Below are 24,574 nucleotides of genomic sequence, written 5' to 3'. Positions count from 1 at the left end.
TTCTTCGTGTGTAGGACGTTGAACTAGATTCCAGGGTTAATATTTTTCCTATCCACACTTGTGCTACTAAACTTTCTGTGCCAGGCATTCTACTAAAGGACTTATGGGTTCTGGACTCTGCTCTAGTGTGTTTGTGTGTGTGTACACACTACAAGTAATTTTCCCACACCACCTGGGTGTCCTACATTTCAGGACACTATCTACCTGGGGATAGCAAAAGATACCATAGGTTAAGGGCTCAGTCCCACAAGACTACACCTACTTAAGATGTCAGTTACAAGAACTAGATTGTTAGCTGTACTTCTCACTGATGGGGCTATAAACCAGAGGCTTGCATGACCTTTTTGGGGGGTTCAGTTAATTTGGTGGAGCAGCTCACAGAACTCTGAGAAACCTGTTTACTCACTAGATTACATAGGATATTAAAGGAGATGAATCAGCAGCCTGATGAAGGGATACATAGAGTGAGGTCCTGAAAAAAGAAGCTTCCGTCCTTGCAGAGTTTGGAGCCCAGCATGGTGGTACAAGGAAGTGTTCTCATTCACTGACATAGAAATTCTCTGAACTCCTTCCTTGTGGGTTTTTATGGAGGCTTCATTACATAGGCATGATTGATTAAGTCACTGGCCATTGGTAACTGGTTCAACCTTTAACCTCTCTCTCCTCCAGAAATCAGGAAAGGACTGAAAATTCCAACCTTCTATTCATGGTTGGTTTCCCTAGCAAGCAGCCCCGTCCTTACATGCTTTCCAAAAGTCACCTCATTGACACCCGATTGTAGTGGAAAGGGGCTTGTTATGAATAATAAGACACCCATTTCACCCTCATGGCTCTGAAGCAATTTTAGGTCCTGAGGACAAGAGGCTAAATATTTTGATTAAAGATATTCCCATTGCTTTTATTGTTCAGGAAATTCCAACGGTTTTGGGAACTGTGAGCCAAGAACAAGGGTTCAGACCAAACTTGTACATCACAAGACTATATTTTCATCAAGAAACTTAATCATCTGAGCGGCCTGATGTAGAAGATAATATTAATATTCCCACTGGGCAGATGGAGAAACGGAGGCATAGAGAAGTGAAGTAATTTGCCCAAAGTCCCACAGCTAGTGAGTATCTGAGTTTGCATTTTAATTCAGTCTCCTGGACCTCCAAATAACTCTGAAGTGGGCTCACTAAATCTATATCTTACTGAGGTCATGGTGGCTTTCAAACTTTACTCTGGATGGGACCAAGGATGCGAAGTGCAAACCCTGCTTCATGGGCCTCTGGCATATTTCTCTGAGCCCCCACTTTTTCTGACACATCTCTGAAATTGAGGGAATTCACAAAATAGCCTCGGTACCTCTGGGGTGGAAGGTGGCCCCCCTTCTTGACTTTTCAGCTCCATGTTCTTCATGTTCTCCTAACATAACAGCATGAAATAACATTAATTTCTCAGCTCTCAAGGGGACCACCTAAATGATAGGTAATGTTAACAACAGGGCAGGAAAATCTTCCTTCTCCCTTTCTAGGTTGTTTGGCTGGCCTAATAATTAAATTGACATAAGACAGATTAACAGGAAAAAACAAATTTCATTTCATATGTATAGGAGTCCCATAAAAATATGAGACCCAAAGGCAATCAGGCAACTTAGGCCTCTGTGCCACCAGAACTAAGGAATAGGATAGGGGCCTGGGGCTTCAAAGGGAAGGAGGGCAATTTATAGGAAGAGAAGAAGGGCAAATGTTTGGCAATCAGATGTTTCCCCTGCCATGCAGGTAAGTCCTTCAGATGAAAAGTTATCTTGGTAATAGCTCTCTTTCTGGGTCAGAACTCATAATTAAATTGTTCTAGGCAGTTAAGGGAAAGGTTAAAAAAATATATATATATATAAAATAATATATATATATATTATATATATATATTTTTTTTTTGAGTTTGCTGGGTCTTGATTGCCTTCAGCTCAAAATAATCCACCTACCAAAGTGGCACATTTTGGGGTAGCATATTCTCCCCTTCAGAAACTTGAATCCTGGCCTTACAAAGCATAGCAGTTGGGAAGTAGTTCTTCAGGGCTGTTCTTAGGGCTGTCAAGGATGTTGTTTGTTACATTATTCTGTGTCTTCACTCTGAGGACTCAGGGGAGGCATCTTTCTCTGGCCTCTGTGTTAAGGGCTTTTCTTCAGCAGGATGCTGTGAATCCTATAACCCACTCTGGCTTCCTTGACATATTGACTTTGGAAAAACTCAGCCATATTAGTGGCATAGTCCTAGGGAGTTTACTGACTTTATCCATGGCTTTGAATTCCTTTCTTTCCCTTATTTTCTTTTTGTCTCAGTTTTTCTTCCTTTCAATTTATTTTTCTGTGGCGTGCACATTTTTGGAAACCATCTTAAATCCTGTTTAGAGTAGGGTGGGGTATAAGTGGAGACAAATTATTTTCTTAAAAAAAGGAATTCCCTCCTGACGACTGTATCAGTACTGGTGAATAAGTTTCCATTTCTTTTGATAGCATTTTAAAGTTCACCATAAAAGGGGGTCCCAATCTTGCTAGAGATAAAAAGGGAGTAGGAACATATTCCCTACTTCCAAGTCATCATGTTGTAGACTGGCTAAAGTGGAATGATTCAGGACAAAGGAATGAAGGTGAAGCCAGAGAACAAGGAAAGGGATCTCAGGAATAGAACTCCTATTACTTGAATTCCCACTTTGCATTACCTGTGTGGGCGCTTCATGTAAAATGTATCCTTTAGTCCTCATTGAAATTTGTGGGTTACTATCCCCATTTCACTGATAAGGAAACTGAAGTTCAGGTTTAATAAGAGCTAAAAGGGCAACAAGAGTGTAGTGGTTGAATGTTTCAGTGGGATTCTTACATTCATTTCATATTTTTCATATCATTGGCTGTGTTCAGACTAGAGTCACCCCTCCCCATCATCTGTCTGATGGGGACTGCAACTTCCCAACTGGTCTTGTCACCTGCACTCTAGCGCCTCTTATAACTTATTCTTTACACTGCAGCCAGAGTGATAGCAAATTGCAAATTTGTTCATATTACCTGCCTGCTTAAAACTGGTCAGTGGCTTCCTTTTGTCCTTAAGATAAAGACTAAACTCTATAAGATGTCCTTAGGACTGCATGGTCTAGCCTTTGCTGATTTCTCCAGCCTAATTTCTCACTACACTCTTCTTTCCCTCTCATTTTCTACCACAGTGGTTAGTGTGCATCAGAATTATCTGGGGAGCTTTCAGAACACAGATGGCTGCATGCCCCAGAGATTCTGAATGCTTAGGTCTGCGATGGGGCCTGAAGAGTGTATTTCTGATACTTTTCCATGGGACGCAGATGCTGCTGGTCTGAGGCCCACACTTTGAGTAGCGCTGCCTACCATATTTTTGTCTAACATTGAGACTTTGTATAGAGGTCCGTAACTTTTTTCTATAAAAGATGGTAAATATTTTGGGCTTTTCAGTTCCTTGGGCCTCCCTTGAATTTACTTATCTCTGCCTATTCAGCTCTTTGGTGTGAAAGCAGTCCTAGACAATATGGAATGAGAATGGTTGTATTCCACTAAAGCTTTATTTACAAAAAACAGATGATGAGTTGGGTAGTTTGTGTCTATCAAACCAAAGCTGTAGTTTGGTACAGACAATGCTCCTTCTGACCATAGAGCTTTTTCACAGGCTGTCATTTTCCTTTGGTTAGAATCGCCTTCTTTCCTTATTTGTCCAGTGAACTTGTTCTTAGTTTTCACATCTCCCATCACTCATGCTATCCCTTTGCCTTTCTTACCTTCTCTCACGCATTCATGGTATTATTCATCCATCTAACGGTACTCACTGTGCACCTTCTAATTGTTAGGCATTGTTCCAGGTACCAAGATTATGGAGAAAATGCAGATAGATCCCTCTTATCAGGGGACCTTTATTTTACTGAGGAAGGTATATAATAAAGAGGTAAACAAACAGGAAAGTAAGGTCTAGTGGAAGAGAGTATGAAAATACAGGGTGAAATGAACAATCATTTGGGAAGGGGTCTCTCTCCTTTGGAGTGATTGGCATAGTCCTAGTTTCACATTTGTTTGTGGGACTGTATGGCTTATATTGTGTTACTTGATCAGGTTGAAACTTTATGACCTAGAGCCTTTCTGGCTCTGCTGAACACTGTTTAGTTACTGTCTAGCACAGAGCCTAGGAGAGACAAGGGTTTAGAAAACACACACTTGAGCTCAGGATTTAATGAGTCAAACCTAGAACTATTTGATTTATTCTTTCATAAAACACCCATTCAACTGAGTCAGTATTCTTTCAGAGATACTTGGATGTAAGATTGGTTTGTTTGTTCATTAATTCATTGATTCAATGTTTATTGATCACCTATTATGTTCCAGGCTCTACTGTAGGTCAGAGGACAAAATGATTAGGTGAAACAGAGAAAGAATCCTGCCTTCATGGAGTTTACCCTATGGTTGGGGGCAGGGATAGGGAAGAAATTAAATGCTTAAAACATATTGTATTTGACATAAATCATTGCAAAAGACAAAAATAAAGTAGAAAATGGGAGGTAGAAATGCTGGGGGGGGGCAATTGCAATTTTAAATAGATTAGGCAACAAGGATTTTGTCAATAAGGTGACTTTGAGCAGAGGTCAGAAGGAGGCAGAGGAGTGAGTCACTGAGCCAAGCAGCATCTGAGCATCTCAAACAGAGAACAGGCAAGGTCACAGGCACAGAGCTGTCTGGCACATTCCTGGTCAGTGAGGAAACCAGTGTGGCTGCAGTGGAGTAGTGAGTAGACTCCATCTGTTGTGGAAATCAGCTCTATATCAGATGGTTATGTCTAAAATGAGATGCAGATAGTGTGGATTTAGGAAATCCTCTGGGTAATGAACCTCTACACATCTGGTGACTAGCTTCTCAGAAGCAAGTCTCTTCAATCATGACAATGAAGGAAAAGTTGAGATTTTATAAACCTTTCCAAGGTTAGAAAATTCTCTTCATGTACTAACTACCTCTGAAATAAAGTCACCAAAGTATATTAGTTCAACTGCATGAGGTTAGGGAGTTTTGAAGCCCAGGTTTACAAGGAGATACTATAGAACAATCTCTAATTTTGAATGCTTTATCTGGAGGAGTTCCTATGTAGACTTAAAGGAGCTCATGCCTTTTACTTGACATAGTATAGCATGGACTGCCAGTTAGTTTCCCCTATCCATTTTCATTTTTCCTGTAATAATTGAACTCCCCCAATTTTTTTTAAAGATTTAATTTATTTATTTGACAGAGATCACAAGTAGGCAGAGAGGCAGGCAGAGAGAGAAGGGGAAGCAGTCTCCCCACTGAGCAGAGAGCCTGATGTGGGACTCGATCCCGGGACCCTGAGATCATGACTTGAGCTGAAGGCAGAGGCTTTAACCCACGGAGCCACCCAGGCACCCTGAACTCCCAAATTTATTTGAAGATATAACCATGCATGGTAAAGGCATTTGCTAGCCTTTCTTACAGCTAGATGTGGCCACATGGTAAGGTCTAGCCAATGGATACGATATATGATATGCAAAGTGCAAACAAGTGTCTTGAAGGGGGAGGATATTTCTTCTTTTGCCTTTTCTCTACCTCCTTGTAGAATAGGGTTAAAATGACTGGGACTTGAGCAGCCACCTTGGACCTTAACAAGAAGGCCACATTCCAGCAACAATGGAAGGGAGGTCTGGAAAGTGACAAGAGTCCCTTAGGATTTGTAAGCTGTCAAGTTTATTCTAAATTTCATGGGATATAATAAGCCTTCTTGGTTCTAAGCCTTTCCTAATTTAGGTTTTAGATCACATGCAGCAAAACGTGATTATAACTAACACACCTGGACTTCGTAGAGCCACAGAAGTATGAGAAAATAGAAAAAATATAGGTGTTTATTTTTTGAGCCCTTAAATTAAATATAGTCAGTATGAGAACTGCGTATGTATTTCAAAATGAAATTTCTTTTATTGTTTGTTTTTATTACAAAAGCAATCCATGCTCGTTTTAAAAAGAACAGACAGGCAAACAAAAAAGAAAATTAAGACATGCATGGCATTCCACCCACCTGGAAACAATCAGTTAATACATGGTGTATTAACTTTCATATATATATTTAAAAAGGGATAATGTCTTACAAATTGTTTTGTGACTTGCTTCTTCTTAGCCTAATGTATTGTGAACATTATTCTGTATCAAAGAATGTCTTTTCACATTCAAGTTTTTAATGGCTTTCTGATATAGCATTATGTGGACATGTCATACTTTATTTGACCACATTCCTATAACTGTCTGTTTAGGTGGTTAATAATATTGTGACGAATACCCTAGTTGCTAAATCTTCGCACAGGCTTTGAATCATTTCCGGAAGATGTGTCCCCTGAGTAAACAGGGTCACGAGAGTTTCCAGCAGACGACAAAGGGGTGGATGGGGGGTCCGAGGTCCATGTTGCCTCACACAGACTCATGCTATTGCAGAGCAGTTCTAGTGGGATGGGGTTCAAAGTGATGGGTGATGCTGACTGGTCTGGGTCATGGGCCATGGATAGGTGTCAAGTTGATAACCCTGTATGAGCCTTAGGGACAAAATTTTGGAGTGTGGGGAACAGTAGTTTCCCGAAAGCTGTGGTTCTCAGACTGCTGCCTGGACACCAGCAGCATTAGCATCATCTGGGAACATATTAGAAATGCGAATTCTTAAGACTCACTCCAGAACTTGTTAGGCCTAGCAGTCTACATTTTATCAAGGCTTCCCGGTGATTCACATGTCACTAAAGTTTGAGAACCAGTACCCTAAGGAAAATAAACATGCTTGTACCAAGTAGAGAAGGGTTTCCATGCATTTAAATAAGAATTTAAGATTTTCCTTCAACTAAAATTTGATAATGCTCCATTTATGGTTTATTTAATTTATACTCCTATATTCTTTCTCCCACAGACTACGCAGTTCTTGAGGGCAGAGAGGGCTGCTATTTGGCCGTGCGTCCTCTTAGCGCAGAGTGGTAGGTGTGCTTGACCTCTTCCAGGTGCTCCTTCCCATTCTTTTCTGCTCTCTCCCCGCAGAGACTGACCTCTGTGCATCATATCAGTGGGCTGTGGTGTCCTCTTTATCTCATTTGGTTTTTGCCAATGGACAGTTCTAGCCATCCCCAAAAATGGAGGGAGAGGGAAAAGTGAGATAAGGATTCATATGCTTTCTCTGTGAGTGTTCTTCATACCAGGTATGCATCTCCCAGCCCCATCTAAGACCTTGTTTCTCTAAAGGTAGCTTGCACTATCGGACTCTCTCTTTCCAGGGTTTCAAAACCATTCCCTACTTTGGCCCCTCTGGTCTAGGGGCCATATGACTTACTACTCCCTTGTAATTACCACATGCCCATGCCTTTGTATTTGCCTCTTTGTAAATAAAACATCTAGGGTTCTTTGAGTGTGTACCTATTTTCAGCTGAGACTTGATTGAGAGAATCAACACCTAATAAGTATTTGTTAATGAACTTGGATCATTTTCAAAAAATTCTTTTCTGTTGAAAACAAGGTATACACATAGACTCTATCATATTAAATCCTTTGGTTAAGTTCTTTTAAGATGGAAAATTTAAACCTTCATTTATCCTTGCTAAGAAAAATAAGTCCTAAAATATTTATAAGGAATTTGGGTAATATTCTAGTATTTGGACAATACACTAGTATTCATATTCTTGATTTAAGTTATTGCAAAAGAGTAAGAGGGATCTTCTCTAACTCCCATTTACAGTGATTGCTTGAGCCCTTGGCCAATAAAAAAAATCCCAAGGGATATGTGTATTTGTGAAGATGGGCAGTGCCTTAATTTATTTTCAGAGTTAATTTTTCAAAATTATAATGACATAAGTCAAAGGCACTTTGAGTTATATTGTAAGCCAAATAAATTAGTTTTAGTCTTGACGTGTGTAAATTATACCTTGGTATTTCGGAAGAGAAATGTTCCCCATGGCCATTGATGGGCCCTCACCCTGCAGTTTATAAATCAAAGGTACAATTTGAGAATAAAACACTTTTTATGAAGTAGAATGTCAAGAGCTCCTTGTTAAATTTGCTGTAGCAATTAAGTTCTCAGGTGAGAAAATGCCTCTTTTTCGATGTTTTATTAACTCTGTCATTCAGTACTCCATTTATAGGAGCAACTCTTCATAGTAAGTACACATTAGGATGGCTTTTCACCTCCATTTAAAATGAAAAGTTTGAGAGGAGGAATTGGTTGCTATCCATGTGCTTGAATAGTGATGGGAACTGGATCTTTGCCAGTTTGCAGAGAAGAATGAGGAGGGGAGAAGAGTGGTAGTTGGTCAGCCTGGCCCAGGCTGGCTGGTGTTGAAGTGGAGACATCCCCAGGGGCTACCTGCCATCTGGGGCAGCTTATTTCCATGTACCACTGGCATTGTCTCCTAAATCATGGCGCTGGCCCTTGTCTCTGGCCAAGCCTCAGATTCTCATTGATCACAACTTTTAAGTTAAAGGAAAAATGTTGTTCACTTTGGTTTTTAAGTTAGGAAGAAAGTTATATGAAAGAGAGAGAGAAAGAGGAAGAAGGTGACAGAAGCACACAGCTATACTTATGACTGTCTTTGGCTTCTGTATTTATTCCAAGGAAAATAGTCCTGCTGAGATTACTTCCTTCTGCAATAAGGAGCACTGGGTTTAGAATCAGTCAGCCCCATACTTAAATTCACCCTTTGCTGATGATGTATTGTGGACTCCAGGTAATCCTTGCTAAACCTTAGTTGCTTCACTTGCTGACTAGTGAGAACTTCTATTCATAGGGCAAGTATGAGGTTAAGTGAATGAACTACACGGAAGCAAAATTGCTTTCTACACTATAAAGCATGTCAGTACCCTCCAAGAACACACCTGTGGTTGTATAGGTTGGGTCCATTACTCACTGCAGTGAGGGAGAATGATCCCACAGAGAACTATGGGGCATCTTAGAGGGTGTTAGAAGACTTGGATGAGGTTTGGCCTGGGGTCAGGTGCTCTGGGTCAGATGCCGTCAGGATGCAGCTGTAATTGTGATTTAGAGAACTTCATTCATTTTATCTAGGGAGAGGGAAGATGAAATGGAGGCTGATGCTGTAATTAGTCAAGAGCTATTGGGTGATTTTTGTGGTGTCTTGGACAATGTTCATGTCTGTCTGTATTCAGACAGGATTGTGGAATGGTCTTGTTTTTGTCTTAACCCATCACACTCATAGCATGGTCCTGTCTGAAGTTGAGGTTCTGTGACATCGTCTGTGTTCAGCAGCAAAACATCATGGGCTAGCAGGATGTCAGGGGCTGCTTTTATCTTTTTCAAGCATTATTGAGAAGTGGAATGTTTTTCCATTTGCAAGTGTACAGATACAGAGTTAGTGCTTCTTCATGTATGTGTGTGTGTGTTCATGGGTGTGTGCATTTGTGTGGTATCAGTGGGTAGTGCATGTTTGTTTAAGCCACAGCAGTAAACATGGCCACCATTCTTGGGTAAAAGCATATCTCTTAATAGAGACATGAACATGTTATTGTAGCCTTACTAGACACTCTGGTGTCCTCAATGAACATTTCTCCTTCCAGAGGAAACTGCCTCACCCACAAACCTTGCAGAGGGGTGAAACTGTTTGGTCCCATTGGGGTGGTGGTTTCCCCTCACTAATCAAAGCTGAATGCATCAGGGCTAAGGCCTGACCATAAGTGGCCAGTCCATAGGCTGGACAGTGACCCATGGCCATGGCCTGCCCAGGTGTTTTGCTTGAACCAATCAGATAGTTCTTCCAGAAACTGGAAAACTAAGAGACTGATCCACCTAATGGTGGGTACAAAAGGCTATGAAGAAGAAAATGTGCAAACTGACATTATTAGGGTCATGAAAAAGAAAGAAAGAAAGAAAGAAAGAAAGAAAGAAAGAAAGAAACAGACTGAAGGTGGAGATCCCAGATAGAAAGAAAAAAAGAGGACAACCCAGTTGAAGCCCAGATTGAAGCAGAGACTCCCTGACAGAATGGCTGGCCTAAGAGCTTCCTTAGGGCTAGACTACTTCCCAGTTCAAGCCATGACCATACTATACAAAAGCTCCTTCCTCATGAACCAGCTACGTGTACCTCTGTTTTTTTTTTTGCCACGGAATGGTTTAAGTAACTGCAATGTTAGAGATTCAAAGATGTGTAGACATCATGCCTTTGGTTTCCAGTTGAGAAAACTTAGTCTGAGGAAAAGGAAATTACCTGCTTAAGCTGAGAAAATAGGTTGGTGGGATGTAGAGAGAACTACATGTCCATCTTTAGGATGTGCATACGTGAACACACACTGTGCCTCTTATTAAAGATAATGATCACATTTGGGGGAATTCTGCTTTCCAAAAAAGTCCTTCATGGAGATGGAGTAGACAAATGCCCACATGGTGTTAGAGGAGCATTCTAAAGTTCTCTTACTCCTTCTCTGCTTGCCCCACCCCACCGTGGATGCTGGTACCTCACTTCTCAGATCGTGGCAAAAGTTGAGTTGTGCATGTGTGTGTATGTGTGTGTGTGTGTGTTTAATCCTTACCCACAGTGCTTGCTGCATAGTAAAAGCTAAATGGATGGTATTTCAAAAAATACTTAAAGCTGCTGTTCTAATTCATTTAAGCATGGCTTCAAAGCTCATAAGAGTCAAAGATGATGTTCTTTTTTTTTTTTTTAAAGATTTTATTTATTTATTTGACAGAGAGAGATCACAAGTAGGCAGAGAGGCAGGCAGAGAGAGAGGAAGGGAAGCAGGCTCCCTGCTGAGCAGAGAGCCCGATGCGGGACTCGATCCCAGGACCCTGAGATCATGACCTGAGCCGAAGGCAGCGGCTTAACCCACTGAGCCACCCAGGCGCCCAATGTTCTTAATAGTAATTTTAACTAGGCTTTTTACATTTAGCTTAAAACAATAACTGGAAGATATGATCAGTATTATGTGATTGATATCACCTGTGCTGATATAAATGGAAACTATCTTAAACTAGTCTAGCACATACTAGGATTTAGTTACCTATGGTAGCTCCTTTAACAAACGCAAAAATTATAACATTGTCATCCCCATATTATAGATGGGGAACCCAAGTCTCAGAGCAGCTGAGGGACATATAGGGATGTTCTCTCTTTAGGGAATAGTGTGAGAATCCAGGACACTTGGAAATGGGAAGAGAGTATGCCAAGTTCAGGTCAACTTTCCTAACTTCACTGCTTTGTCAGGACCAGCTCTCCGTTCAAGGAACTTGCAAATAAAGGGCATTCTCTCCATCTAGCTGTGAGGGTAATTCTTCTCTGTCCAGGCTTAATGTCACCAACATGATTAGCACCTGTATCAGGGAAATCGCCTCCCTGGGTGCTTCCACCTTTCTCATTCATCTCTGTCTCTGCAGGTGATGAGAATGGCAGCTGGAGGTTAGAGAATATTTGTGGGCATAATGAAAGAGCCTGTATGGGTCCAGGGGAGCCTCTAGATCAGCTGAAATGGGAAAGAAGTGGCTGTGTGACTTTCTGTGTGTGGTGCAATATATGAAGTTTACTTGAAAAGTTGTTTTAAAAACTTGGAAAATGTGAAATTCCATTCCTTTCAAGAGAATGGGTTGAAAAACTATAGATTTAGGTATATGGGGTCCTAATGCTGCTTATAGGCAAGGCAGTGCTGACTTGGAAGGCAAAGTACTTGCTGGATTTTGGTTAGGAGTTTATCTAGGCTAACTGCCATGCATTTATTTAAAGGTTATTATCTTTTAATGAAGTGGCTCTTGAAGAAACTCTGCAGACTGAATACTTAAATTTCCCAAGCTCTCTGACAGTTTTAAAAATAATTCTGAGGCATATTTTTAAAGCTGTCAGGCTTAAGATATTTATTTTGATCTTAGTATTTTTATTCACATGTTAAATTCACTGAAGAGAAATCATTATTTGAATTTGTACATGTTATCCCTCTTAGAGACCTTAAAAATGTAATTATAAAATAAAATTTTGATTGCTATTTCATGTATTAAGTGCCCAATTTCTGTTCTATACTCATTGATATTTTTAAAAACAAAGTTTCATCTAACACAGAATATTATATTTATGGATAGAACTCATTAAAATAGCCTTGGCATTTATAAAGAGTATATCTATCTAGAATTATAAGTCAGTCAGGATATTAAAAGCTTGTATTCTTAAAACATTTCTGAGAATTTTTATACTAGAAAATGTTATTTGAAAACTTACAGGTAGGGGCACTTGGGTGGCTCAGTTGGTTAAGCATCTGCTTTCAGCTCAGGTCATGATCCCAAGTTCCTGAGATCCAGCCTCTTGTCTGGCTTCCTGCTCAGCGGAAAACCTGCTTCTCTGCCTCTGCTCGTCCCTCTGCTTATGCTCTCCTGCTCTTTCTCTCTGTCAAATAAATAAATAAATAAATAAATAAATAAATAAATAAATAAATAAAATCTTTAAAAAAAGAAAAGAAAAATTATAACTAACTTTGTCCTTAGAGTTAATTTCCCATTGTTTTTATTAATACAGTAGTCCACAAACAAGCACTTCACTGCTGTGTGTCAGTGTGTGTGTGTACACTTTTAAAGATTTATTTATTTATTTTAGAGAGAAGGAGAGCAAGGGGAGGGGCAGAGGGAGAGGGAGAGAATCTGAAGCTGACTCCCCACCGAACGCAGAGCTGGATGTGGAGCTTGATCCCAAGACCCTGTGATCATGACTTGAGATGAAATCAAGAGTTGCACGCCTGACCTACTGAGCCACCCAGGTACTCTACTTTGAAAAGTGTTACATTTTTGGTACAGGTAGACAGACACCAACTTGAGCATTTTTGGACTGATTTTATTATAATATCAGAATTTATCTGATAGTACAGATATCCATTTACCTGAATAATTTGACCCTTCTGTTCTGGTTTATAATCATTAATCTTTGTTTCATAAAATTAAACAGGAGAATTTAATGACATCTCTGTGATATTAATAGTATAGGTCCATTTTAATAGGTTGCTTGAACCTCTCTTTTAGGAGAGTCTCTTTATCTTGCCAACATGACCTTCTTTTCAGCTTGCTGTTATCTGAAAAATAGCCTTTGTTATTCTTTGGAACTTTTCCACTCTTTGTGGCCTCCGATGTTTTTATCATTGTTCAGACACTTAGCTTTGCTCACAAAAAAGTATTTTTTTTTTTTTTACAAGTTTCAATGTACTTGCCAAAATACAATAGCGATTGTTAGCTAATCATTATTGTATGTGGGGCAGACAAAAGCTCTTTAAAATGAGCGTAGGTTTGTTCTCCAGCAACAATAATTCAGAAACCCAGTTTTATCTATCATTCTATGGCAGTGACAGAGGCTGAAGCTTGACTTGAACCTCTGATAAGGGATGAAAAAAAAGGAAATGAGTATCAGTGAGGACTATTTGACTGGGTTGGAATGAGTATGAAATTTAGTTAAACTAGATGCATTGGCATACCTGTGTCAAAGATAGTTCCAGTTTCCTTCTCATTATTCCTGTGCCCAGCATGGCTAACTGTGGGACTGGTTGGATAGAACTGCCCATGTGTGTTGTGGACATTTATTGTTTTGTGGCCACACAGAATCTTCTGAAAAGTCTTTTTCAATATGACTCCTTTCTATACCATTTAAGAGCTGAATAGTCATTTTTTCACAATCCTTCGCTGTGGATACAGGCACATGACTTAGGTGCAGCCAATAAAATGCAAACACAGGGTAGGTTTGAGTCAAGTGACAGGAGGAGGGAGCAGATGGGGTGTGGAGTCCTTTTTTTCTGGAGAGCATCATGGTGGAGTATATGGTTTTGGGGATAGTTGTAGGTGTGAGAGTCCTGGTGTTCTGCACCCATGAGTGGACCAACCGTAGCATCTTTGTCCTAGAGGCAGTGGGACCTTCACTTGGGCAGTTCTGAAGTGGGGTTCAGAGTTACTTCTTGCTACATAATCTTGTTTGCTACCTCTTGGATATAACTTTAAAATCTTATTAATTTTGAATAATTTATTTATTTATTTTATTTTTAAGTTATATAATGGGATTGCATTTTTAGGGTGTATAATGTGATGATTTCATATATGTGTCCATTATGAAATGATTACCACCTCACATAGTTACTTCCTTAGTGTGTGGTGAGAAAACTTAACATCTCCTTTCTTAGCAAATATCATGTATACATTAATCATCATGCTGTACATTAGATTCCTAGGACTTACTTGTCTTACAACTGTAAGTTTATACCCTTAAACCAAGGTCTCCCCATTTCCTCTACTCCCAACCCCCTTTCAACCACTATTCTACTCTCTGGTTATCTGAGTTTAACTTTGTTCAGATTCCACATCTAAGAGAGCTCATAAAATATTTGTCTTTCTTTGACTGGCTTATTTCACTTAGCATAATGTCTTTTAGGTTCATCTATGTCACAAACAGCAGGATTTCCTTTTTTTTTTTTTTTAATGTCTCTTTTATGGGAAAAATATAAAGGAACCAGTATGAGAAGAAGTGAACAGTCTGCACAGAGTTTAACTGAACGGTTAACTTGGACATGTGTCTAATTAATTATAACACTGTAACATAACCTCCTTACTTGGGACCCACACAGTGTTCTAGCCAAGGGATAAAAAGAAAGACATAGTATCATCTCTGACTCTAGGCTTTTTGGGGTCGTTCTTCTTTTATGTTCTTCCAGCAGTTTGCCAAGCTTTCACTTGCTGCTGGCCATTTATGTCTAGAAACAGGCTAATTATAGGAAAATAGTCTTGGGGGTTATGGCTCTCTGTAGTTTCATTTCATTTTCTCAAGTCTAAGGCTTTCTGCCCCTGATACCGTCAATGTTGCTGTAGCTGTGTTGTTTGGTTCTACCTTTGGGTCTTGCTCCAACTTTGCCATTTTGAGTTCCCTGTTTAAGAAGGACATCTGCTCTGAGGTGTCAGAAAAACCATGGCTCATCACCAATCCTTTGATTTGTACTGCTTGGTTGTGCTGGGTCCTAAGAACATGTGTTGTTTTCTGTGGTGCGACATGCTAATAATCTGAGCTGCTCTTGGAGCCTAGGCTTTCTTTTCTTTTCTTTCCTTTCTTTTTGTCTCTTTCTCTTTCTTTTTCTCTTTTTTCCTTTTCTTTTCTTTTCCTTCCTCTTTTCTTTTTCTCTTCTTTTCTTTCCTTTCCTCTCATCTCCTCTTCTTTTTTAAGTTATCTGCCCTTTCAGGAAGGTAAACAACTTGAAGGCAGGAATCCTGTTTTGGTCCCTTCTTAGTTACAAGCTTGAGAGCAGTACTGGATACATACCTGGTAGTACTTAAGAAGGCATCAGAGGCTGTGTGCCCTGAGGGGCTGCCAAAAATATTGGGGCTGCACATACCAGAGATGCTGAAATTGCTTCACTGTCTCTGGTGTTGCTTGTTCTCTTGGCCTCAATGACCAGTAACCAAACCTATTCATTTGTTCTCTAAGTGAGACTTAGCTTTATCTTCTGGTGTTATGTCTGTGATGTCTTATAAGTAGCTTTCATGACTCCTTTTGCTAAGGCTTATTAGGGTATTGAGGAAGCTCTTTTGGACTTTTAGGGTACATGCTTGTTTGGACCCCTAAGGAACAACAGATTCTTTTCTTTATTCTTCTTTTTCTCCTTCTCCTTCTCCTTCTCCTTCTCCTTCTTCTTCTTCTTCTTCCCCCCCCCCCCCCAAATAGGCCTCATTTCTCCCATAGCTGCTGGACAGTGGACAAAATAGTTGCTCTTAATAAAGTCACAATCTACATTTTAAACTGCTGTCGTCCTAGAAAGCAAAATAAATAAACAGAAGGCTTTGGAGTCCTTTGAAATTTATTCATGCTGAGTGGATTACATCTGTAGAAAATGCAAACAGTTAAGTGAAAAGTAAAATACTTATTGCACCATTTGATTCTGTAATTATAAGTATCTGAATATTCAGGAATACTTCCAAACCATGGCATATTAAAGTTTGAGAGTCAGAAGAACCTTAAAACCTGCTTTATACCATGTAATAGACAAATGACTTGTATCCAGAATATGTAATAAACTTATATAAGTTGATAATAAAAAGCAAAATAACTCCATGAGCCCAAGCTAAATATTAGAATAGATATTTAAAAAATAGACTATAGTGATGGACAATAACAATGTGAAAAGATGGTCAGGATAATTGTTAGGGAAATGCACATTAAAACCATGGAATGGTAACACTACACACCCATTAAAATGTCTAAGATGAAATATGCATATGTGAGGAATTGGAATTCTACTACTTTGCTGGTGGGAATACGAAACAGTGCAGCCACATCAAGAGATGTTTTACAGTGCTCTTTTAAAGAGTAAAATATATGCTTACTATGTGACGCAGCCATTCCACTCTTAGGTACTTGCCCAAGAAAGACCAACACGTATGTCCATACATAGACTGAAGCCCACATTTCTATGGCAACTTTCTTTCTTTTTTTATTTTTTTAAAGATTTGATTTATTTATTTACTTGTCAGAAAGAGAGAGAGAGAGAGCAGAAGCAGGCAGAGTGGTAGGCAGAGGCAGAGAGAGAAGCAGGCTCCCGCTGAGCAAGGAGCCCTATGTGGGACTCGATCTCAGGACCCCAGGACCATGACCTGAGCTGAAGGCAGTGACTGAACCGACTGAGCCACGCAGGCATCCCTCTATGGCAACTTTCTAAAACCCTGGTTGGAAATAACCCAGGTATGCACTAACGGATGACGGTATACTCATATACAATGGAAAGCTGCTCAGCAATAAAAGGAATCAACTATAGATGCTCACAACATAGATGAATCTCAAAATCATTCACTGAATGAAAGAGGCCAGAGCAAGAAAAGAATATATAATGTACGATTTCATTTATATAAAATTCTAAAAATCCAAGCAAGCTGATCTATAATGACAGAAAGCAGAGCAGTGGTTGCCTGGGGATAGGAATGGAGACAGGAATGAATTATGGAGGGCACAGCAAACTTTTACATATATACATGTAAATAATACAATAATACATACACAAATGTGTATAATATATATGTAAATTATATATGTATATATAATAGTAAATATGTATTATATATAATATATATAAAATAAGTTTTTATATATTATAAATTATAAATACATGGAGTACTTCATAGAGTTATTTTGCCTTTTATTATCAAACTATACAAGTTTATAAATATATAATATATTTTTATATGTTATATAAAATATATAATATATATTTTGTTCAAATTATATGTAGCACGTTTCTCCCTACTCTCTGGATGAGTAGATTATATTTGAAAATGTACTTTCTTTTTCATATTTCCTGTCTATATAATTCCTAAAATAGAAAGTTTCTTGGGTGCTTGTCTTTTTTACATGGTTCATGAGTTATTTTTGTCGTTCATCATAAACTAGTATTTCACAGTTAATGAGACTCTTTTATCCTTTTTCCTCACTCATCAGACTGTATGCTCATTCACTCTGGGCATACCTTTTTTTTTTTTCTTTTTAAATAACCCAGAAATTCAATAAAAGTGATACAGTGAAGAAAACAGCTTTTTCTGTCTGAGAGGAGTCACCCAATAAAATTATAACTTTAATTTTCAGTCTGACCTTTCTTGTAATTTGTTTGAAGCTTTGGGATTTCAAAAGAAATAGACTGTTCACCAAAGAACACATCATCCCCTTTCTCATGGGAGATTATGAAAACTAAAGCCTTGGGTCTAATAATCTAATAGCAATAGCTATATTGCTGCTTGCTGTCCGTTTCTGTGCCTGTAAAGAATGGAAACCAGTTATATCCAATTTTGGTCATCATCATTTCCAAAATAACCTCTTGATCTCCCCCTGAATTTCAAGGAATCACAGCATGGTTTAGTATTTCTCAAACTTTAATGCACAGACAAATTACCTGGTGAATCTTATTAAAGGACAGGTTTTCATGCAGTAGATCTGGGGCAGAGCCTGAGATTCTGCATTTCTAAGGAGCCTATTGGTGATGACCATGCTGCTGGTCCAAGGAACACACTTGGCACAAGGGCACAGATAACACCAAAATGGTACACAACCTTCCTGTTACTTGTTTGCTTTTAAAACAAATTCCTTTTGCCTAAAGATAGCCATGTACCTTAGAAAAGATCAAAACCCTGACTGTTTTTTTTTTTTTTTTAGTCTTTGTCATGAAATAGTCATCACGAACCATGTTGTGTGAAGCTCTTTGTGAAGATGAGACCAGACAGGAAGCCAAACTGGTTAAAAGACCAAAGAGAATAAAGGGAGAGGGACTGCTAGAGTATTTCCAAGCTGTGCTGTGTATGGACTACTAGGACTGTGTTCAAGTGGATGTCAGGTCAGTGTGGGGGAGTAGATTGCATCCTTAGCCTCGGTTTTTCAATCACTTATATATCCACGCCTTTTTCCCTGTAGAAAAAGGTTCAGGTCAAGACCTGAGATTTCTAGTTGGTCCTGCTCCTTGATTCTGGGCTTGGCTGTGTGACTGGCTTTAGCCAGTGGGATATTAGTGGATATGACACAAACTTTGGATAGATCCTAAATATATTTAGGAAGCAGAATCAACAACTCTTGACATTGATTGGGATGTAGTGGATAAGGAAGTAGGAATATTGAATTTGAAGTTTCTAGTTTGTAACAACTGGTGGTGCTATTCATGGAGATAGAGGACTTTGGAGAAAAATGAGTTAGGGAATTGGATGACAAGTTCAGTTTTAGATAAGTAATTTTGAGGTATTTGTGGTATATAAGGAAATGTTAAATAACAATTGAGGGTTTTTTGTTTTTGTTTTTGTTTTTGTTTTGTTTTGTTTTGTTTTTGCTCAGAGGAAAGACATGGGCTGGACACATGAAGTTTCAAGCCGTTAGTACATAGATGGTAATGGAACTAGGAGACAAAGTATGAAGCCAGGAGGAAAGGTTGTAGAGACTTCCTTGAGGGAATATCAATACTTAAAGGGGAATTGGGGCACCTGGGTGGCTCAGAGGTTTAAGCCTCTGCCTTCAGCTCAGGTCATGATCTCAGGGTCCTGGGATTGAGCCCTGCATTGGGCTCTCTCCTCAATAGGGAGCCTCCTTCCCCCTCTTTCTCTGCCTGCCTGCTTGTGATCTCTCTCTCTGTGTCAAATAACTAAATAAAATCTTTTAAAAAAATGAAGGGGAATTAGTGAGCAAAGGATACCAAGAAGGTTAGAGGAGGACTACACGAATGTAGTACCATAGAAAGCAAGGCTAGGGCAGAGTGCCTGCCTCTACGGAGTGCAGCTGAAAAGATCAGGAAACTGAGGAATGACATCGGTCTATTGCATTTAGCATTTAAGCAGCAGGGAAGTTATTAATAAATTTGGCAGTAGTCAACTGGCAAGACTGGGGCAAAAGCCAGGTTTTAGTGGGCTAATGCAGGACAAGAAAGTAAGAGCATAAAGATGGGAAAGGCTGATGAGGAAGGGGATATGTTCTCCAAGCATCCACAATTTCTGTTTTGTGCAGAAGCAAGATGTGCATGGCAGCAGGAAAAAAACTATATGGGCTGAAAAAATGTTCATGGATAGTTCAGAAAGTAGATATTACCTTTCTTAGTGCAATGAAGAGTTAAGTTGCTTTGGTTCACATGTCAAAAATTCATGGTTTAGATAATGGCTTTGCTCAGAATTACCTATAATTTTATTATGAAAGAAGGATAAATAATATTTGTCCTTGTGTAAATAAGGTTCATGGGATGGTTGCCATATTCAGAAGGAAATAGTTTTTGGTACATCTTTTCATAAAACCATTGATCTGATGATGACCTATCTTTCCCGTTTCTCTTGAATATGAAATTCCATATGGGAAGAATCCCAACTGTTACCTCATAATTGTATCTCTGGCACATAGAACAGCATCTAGTACGAGGAAGGGGTTTATTTACTATTTGTTGAATGAACGAATGCTTGTTCTTCCTTTATTATTCTAGGAGTTGCTATGTACTCAGAAGGAATACAACCATACGTTGGCAGTAGTACTCAATGCTCGTGACTCTTCTGAAGGTTGAGTCGCTTGGTCTTGACATTTTACCAATGAGCCCAATTCAGGGAAGATATAGTGTTCTAGAAAACTCGCCATTGAAATGAGCTCAGCATGACTTAGACTGGGCCAGATGGAATTCTGCTTTCCGGAAACCTTGGGTAAATAGCAAGTGAATGGAGTACTGCAAAATGTAATTGTTTGCATTCGCTAGCAAACCTTTGCTATTACCCAGCCATCAAAAGGAGCGTGCTCAGAATGTGAGTGCACAGAACTGAATGGTACCTGAGGAGCCCGGGGAATTTACAAACATCTCTCATGATTCCTCCTCAATGCCAGCAAGGATATGAGAGACATTGGGTTTGGCTGTAACAAGTGCTCTCACTTTTTACTTAATCAGAATTTGCATTGTTTTCTCATTACAGTATTAAAATGTGCAGTTTGCCTCCATGTGCTTTGAAAATAACAAAGCCCCATAACAGTTGGTTTTATCCTAGCACCTTCCATCTTAGAATCTCCAAGGATCTCATAAGCTGATAATGTTCTTTCCAAATGAGCTATTTTGTAATCACACTCCACATGATTGTTTAAAATGATTATTATTGTTTCACCTTAATATAAAAAGATTTATTTGCCAATAGAAACTGAGTTTACCCAGGAATGCTTGTGTTAACTGCCTCTTGGCTCATCAAGGTCTGTGGGAATCTGGAGACTGAAATGCAAATGTTAGTTTCTGGTTCTGTACATTTCAAGAAAATTAGGAGCTAAATTTACATATTCAAAGACAGATTTTGCCATTCCACCTCAGTGTACAGGGTGGGGTATGACCTGGGCAAAAGGAAGGAAAGACGAAGTGGATAGAGGGTGCTCATTTTGGGAAGATGTGGGCTGGAGGCATAGAGCGAGAACTACAGATGCATTTCTCCCTTTCCCTGTCCTAGGATTGAGGATTAGGATGGGATTTCCAACCATGTGAAGCTTTCTTTCAGCATTGCTGAATTTCCAACACTCTATTCGATATCTATTGGCTTTTGTTTTATTTTGACCCGATTACGCAGGTGTCATCTTGCTCAAGAGATCATACCAATGACCGATTTTCATGCCTAACTTCATTACCTCAGTCACCGCTTACTAACTGTTGATAGTTTTCTGAAAGTATCCAGACTGCTTTTAGGTGAAAAAAAAATTGTTTTTTTTTTTTTTTTTATATTAGTGTAGTTGACACACTATGTTACATTAGTTTTAGGTGTATAACATAGTTATTCGACAACTCTGCATATTTTGCTATGCTCATTAAAAGTGAAACTACCATCTGTTACCCTACAATGCAATTACAATACCACTGATTATACTCCCCATGTAGTGTCTTTTGTGAGTGTGACTTACTCATTCAATAACTTGAATTTTGTATCTCTTACCCCCTTTCAGCCATTTTGCCCATCCCTCCACCCCCCTATCCTCTGGCAACCTTCAGTTTATTCTTTGTATTTATAGGTCTGGATCTACTTTTTTAAGAAGTAGGTGAAAAAAATTTTTTTTAAGATTTTATTTATTTATATGACAGAGGGAATGCAAGCATCGGGAGAGGGAGAAAGAAAAGCAGGCTTCCCACTGAGCAGGGAGCCCGATGTGGGGCTCAATCCCAGGACCCTGGGATCATGACCTGGGCCAAAGGCAGACACTTAACCATCTGAACCACCAAGGAACCCTAGTTGGACAGTTTTATGATGTCATACTTGGAGGTTTCTATTTTCTGATTTTTTTGCTTACTTTATACCAACTCTACATTATGTAGGTCAAAATTTTTTACTAACCATATATGGTTATTTTCCTATTCTGAAATCACTTCTCCTTTATCACTGAGATGACTAACTCTCCATGTCAAGGCTGGCAAACTTCTTCTATAAAGGAAAGTGTAAATATTTTAGGCTTTGTGGTCCATGAAGTCTCCCTTTTGAGTACTTAGCTATACCATTGTTTTGCAAATACCACCATATGCAATATGGAAGTGAATGGGTGTGGCTATGTGCCAGTAAAACTTGATTTACAAAAACTGGATTTGGTGGTGGGTTGGATTTGGCCTATGGGCTATATATAGTCTACAAGGAGTCTGTTTTAAATCACAGTTCCCATGGTTTCTCCGTTTTTATGTTGTTGGAACAGACATACAGTGGGCTCCAGTATCCACTCAGAATTACAATGATTCCCAGCTTTGTTATTCTCTCTCTTTCCACATATTCAATAGAGGAATCTTGCTTTTTTTTTTAGGGTAATAGCATCATCTCAGTAGCCTCATGACCTGGTTCTTTCTAATCTAATTTTCTGCTCTTCTCTCCCTTCATTACTCTGCTTCATCTCCCCTGACCTGCTTGCTATTCCCTGAAAATACCAGATATGCTCCCACCTGGGACCTTGGCACTCACTCTTCCCTCTGCCTGGAGTGCTTCTCTCCCAGAGAGTCCGAAGTCTCATTCTATTTTCTTCACATCCCTAACTCAAAGGTCACCTTCTCAGTGAGACCTATTGTCCTGGTCATTGTCTAGTTAGAAACACAGGAACAAGTAGGTATTTCAAACAGGAAATGTAGTAGAGGAGATTAGTTGCAAATCAAAAGCCTGGAGATGTAGAAGGGATCAGTGAACGTACACAGAGATTCATGACAGCAGAGGGGTTAGAGGAGAAAAGCAGAAATGATGTAACCCAGAGCCTCTTCCTGCTTGGCCCCAGAGCTGGATGCTGCTGGCTGTAGTACCACCATTTCCTTGCAGCAAGACCAGAGTCTTCACTTCCATTGGTGCTTGGGAGCTAGAAGAGACCAAGTCCTGGTGTTACTACTGCCAGAGCCAGAGCCATTAACTGCTGCAATGCTACTGCTCTTGGTATCACTCTGTCTGATCAGGGACTCAAAAGCCCTCCAACCCCCCAACTCCGCCTTGGCAGCTACAGTTGCTTAAAGCACCACTAGAAGCAGAAAGAACATTGCTTCTTCCTTCCTTCCACCTTCCAGTCTCGCATCAATGCCTCCGCTCGGCAGAGGGAGCATTGGCAGAACCGAGCTAGTGCCAGTTGCAAGGGGGTCTTGGAGAAGTAGTTTGCAAGCTTCCAGCCCCCTGCTTTATACAGCTGATCCTGGAAGGACTAGAATAGAGCAGAGAGACAGTGGGTCAGTAATCAGCATGACCTAGCTACTCTGTTTAAGATGACAGCTTTTGGGCACCTGGGTGGCTCAGTGGGTTAAAGCCTCTGCCTTCGGCTCAGGTCATGATCCCAGGGTCCTGGGATTGAGCCCCAGCAGGGAGCCTGCTTCCTCCTCTCTCTGCCTGCCTCTCTGCCTACTTGCAATCTCTGTCTGTCAAATAAATAAATAAAATCTTAAAAAAAAAAAAAAAGATGACAGCTCTCAACAATTCATCTGTTTACCTGATTTATTTTTCTCCATAGTTTGGATCACTACCTAATATACTCCTTATATATTCACTTCTTTTTCAACTATCTCCCTTCCTAGAATGTAAACTCAGTGACAATAGGGATTTTGTTCATGCCTGTAACCCCAGTTCCTAATGGAATATACAGAACATCAAATAAATATTTGTAGAATAGTTTAATGAATCCCTTAAAAACACCAAAGACTGTTCCTGAAAAGTACTGTGGTTCAGAGCCAGGTATCATAGAAACAAAGGATTAGGAGACAGTGACTTTCTCTCTCTCTCTCTCTCTCTCTCATATTCATATTATATTTACACTTTTTCCCTCTAGAAAGCATATACTTTGAAAAACTGACGATTTTTATTGGCATTGTAAACCTCTTCAGAGAAGGGTCCCTACATCCAAATCTGTGCCTTCAGGTGTTCGGCAAATGTTACAGTGTGTTCAGAGAGAGTTTCATGAGTTTGCTAGGGCTGAGGTAACAAAGTACCACAGATTGGGTGGCCTAAACAATGGAAACTAATTTCCTTACAGTTCTGGAAGCTAGAAATATGAGATCGAGGTGTCAGCAGGGTTATTCCTTCTGAGAGCCTTGAGAACGGTGTATGTTTCAGGCCTCTGTCTCTTGTGTCTTCACACCATCTTCCTTCCATATGCAACTGTGTCCAAATTTTCTCTTCATTTAAAATCACCAATCAGATTGGAGCTTACCCTAATGACCTCATTTTACTTTGATTACCTCTTGAAAAGTATACTTTAAACTTCAAATGGAGTTACATTTTGAGGTTCTAGGGATTAGAACTTCAACATAAGACTTATTGTGGAGACACAATTCAACCCAGAAAGAGAGTCCAGTCAGGCTCTCCAAGTCTGTGTTTTGCAAACTGGGTTTCATCTTTATAGTTTTTGAACAAATGCTTATAGGTTTAAAATTGAAAACCTTTTTAACTTGAGATCTTCTGTGTTTTATTTTCCTAGTTTTCTCTCAAATAAATTGGGGGAATATGGTAGCACCTTACTTTTTTGTTTTTAAGATTTAATTTACTTGAGAGAGAGAGAGCACAAGCAGGGGGAGGGGAAGAGGGAGAGGGAAAAGCAGATTTCAGGCAGAGCAGGGAGCCCTATGCAGGGCTCTATCCCAGGACCTTG

This window comes from Mustela erminea, chromosome 1, assembly GCF_009829155.1.
Source record: "Mustela erminea isolate mMusErm1 chromosome 1, mMusErm1.Pri, whole genome shotgun sequence".
NCBI lineage: Eukaryota > Metazoa > Chordata > Mammalia > Carnivora > Mustelidae > Mustela > Mustela erminea.
Note: the sequence above shows the minus strand (reverse complement) of the source record.